Source organism: Euprymna scolopes, chromosome 21, assembly GCF_053919585.1.
Source record: "Euprymna scolopes isolate OS-2025 chromosome 21, ASM5391958v1, whole genome shotgun sequence".
Taxonomy (NCBI): Eukaryota; Metazoa; Mollusca; class Cephalopoda; order Sepiida; family Sepiolidae; genus Euprymna; species Euprymna scolopes.
Window position 1 is genome coordinate 109,994,085 of NC_136502.1, and position 2,500 is coordinate 109,996,584.

The following is a 2,500-nucleotide window of genomic DNA, read 5'->3' on the forward strand; positions in this document are numbered from 1 at the left end:
AAATTGCGTTTTTACATGATTAAAAAAAAAAAAATATATATATATATATATATATATATATATATATATATATATATATAATGACTACTTCATTTAATCACATAAATTAATGTACGAAAGTATTATTTTATGCGTAAACTTTAAGTATTTACTTCAACAGTGCTCAATACATAGGCAGAGCTAGATAGTAAGTTATTAATATATATATGGCAATTAAGCTACACAGAATAGTCCGCATTTCATCCATGTTAGAATACGTCAGGCTTATGCCTATATATATATGTATATATATATATATATATATATATATATATATGTATATATATATATATATATATATATATATATATACATATATATATATATATGGCATAAAATAGTTGAAAAAAAACAATGAAATGCTCAATGGTAGGTTCTACAAGAGCTAATATAAATTATTTTAATTAACAACTGTATATTAGTGTCTGTTTAGTGTGACGGCACATTAAAAAGACACTGAAACGTGTAGTTTATACATTTCAATTACAAAAAGAGGGAAAAAAAACAAAGATGTCGAAAGAACTAAAAAAGAAAAAAAATCGAGTGCTTTCTTTTTTCTTTTTTTCCCAGTTAATAAAATTTTTGCACCTTCAAGTGGTTTTTGAAACAGTTTATCTGTTCATTATATATATATATATATATATATATATATATATAAGTTATGAAAATATATATGGCATTTAAGCTACACAGAATATTCGGTGTTTCATTCTCGTAGCTCTGCCTATGCATTGAGCACTGTTGAAGTAAATACTGAAAATTTACACAAAACTATATCTTCGTATATTAATCCATTTGATTAACTGAAGTAGTCATTCATATATATATATATATATATATATATATATATATATATATATATATATATATATATATATATATATATATATGGCAATAAAAAACCGTAACACAGGAAAACAACTAAAAATGTGTTTTGTAAAAAAATGTGAAAAACAAACCTATATTTTGGTAAAAATTCCTTCCAATTATTTTGATCTCCATATTTTGAATTGTAATCAAAACAGTAATTGATCCGTTTGTCCAAATTATTTTGTTCTCTGATCGTTGATCAATGTTTCATCCACATGTTCTATTAACATCTAAACTTCATCAGTTCACTCTTTAACATATAGTCAGGTTTCAGTATTAAGTATTGATCAAGTTCTGAACCGGATATATGTAACGACGAGTCAAAACAAATTTGAGCCTTTCTTTTTATCCTGCAAATAACCTGCAACAGTTAAATATATCAACTTTTTTTTTTTTTTAAATAAGAAATAAATAGTTGCTTGTATCCTTTACAAATAGTCAGTTTCAAGATAACACTTGGATCAAGTCAATGAGTCTGATTTGATGACGAGTTAAAACAGATTTGAGCCTGGCCTTTTTAAACTGATGTACGAGTATCTTTGACAATTAAACATGGTCTGCCGTTTTCACTCTCTCTTAAAAAAGAAAGTAATAAACACAAAATATTCCAAAATATTTGTTATAAAAACAAAAAAAAATTGTTTCCAATTCGACCGCCTTCTACGATAATGCAGTTTTCTGTTTCCGTTTCTCTTATATGCAGGCGTATCTCGTCGCAGCAGCTCAAGCGAACAGGAAAGGGGATTAATTCAGTTGAGCCGCTGTGGTATACCGGGCCTTCAAGAGAACGAAAGAGCTGACAATTAAGCTGCAAGTGAGAGTGATGCAAAATTCCTGCAATGGACTAATACCCCAAAATCCTTTTTTTAATTAGAATTTTGTTTTTTATTATTTTAAACATTAGACTTAAATTTCCTGAATATGAATTGAAGGACATTAAGAAATGTAATTAAAAATCAATCGAGAAAACATTAGATGGATTAGACATTTTTGCTGCATGATTCTCTACTTGAACCGAATGCTAATGGAACTGCAAGATTTGTAGAACATACACACATTATATATATATATATATGTGTGTGTGTGTGTGTGTGTATGTGTGTGTGTGAATAGTTAGAAACTGTCAACTAAATGGTCATGTTCCGATCTCAGCTCAAGGCACTTGCTTGTCTAGTCATACGTGAAAAACTGTGATACTACAAAACAGTCCTTCTGTAAATGACACGCGCGTGTGTGCGGGGGGGTACACAGACAAACTTCCTCAACGTGTTATGTAGCTTTTTTTTTTTTTTTTTTTTTACACAGTGATCACCACTTATCAAGGCCCGGAAGCCACTCAGGGATAAGTGTTATTGCAAGTACATTACGTTAGTGAGGAGATTTGATGAAGTGTTTACTTAAGGGGGCGGTTCATTAGGAATTTGTTAACATTAGACTTGAAGACATCCAAGTTGTAGTCCAAAGCTCAAAGAAAACTGGAAAATACACTTTGACTTTAAGGAAAGTCTTGGCGTATCTACTTTCAAGACTTTCAGAATGTTCACCCGTTTTAGGATAAAATATTTCCTGCAGAATTTAATAATATATTTCA

At 29.1% G+C, this 2,500-nt stretch overlaps 1 protein-coding gene across 3 annotated transcripts in view; it reads right to left on the reverse strand.

Moving 5' to 3' along the window:
- LOC145242982 (protocadherin beta-8-like) overlaps positions 1-2,500 on the reverse strand; it is a 177,636-nt gene that overhangs the window by 173,420 nt on the left and 1,716 nt on the right. The window contains exon 1 of one of the 3 annotated variants that reach the window (XM_080106097.1): positions 999-2,500. This exon is cut by the window's right edge and continues 625 nt beyond it. The exons of the other annotated variants lie outside the window; for them this stretch is intronic. The gene's annotated coding sequence lies outside the window, so the exon portion shown is untranslated. The remainder of the gene's footprint in view (positions 1-998) is intronic. 3 annotated transcript variants of the gene reach the window in all.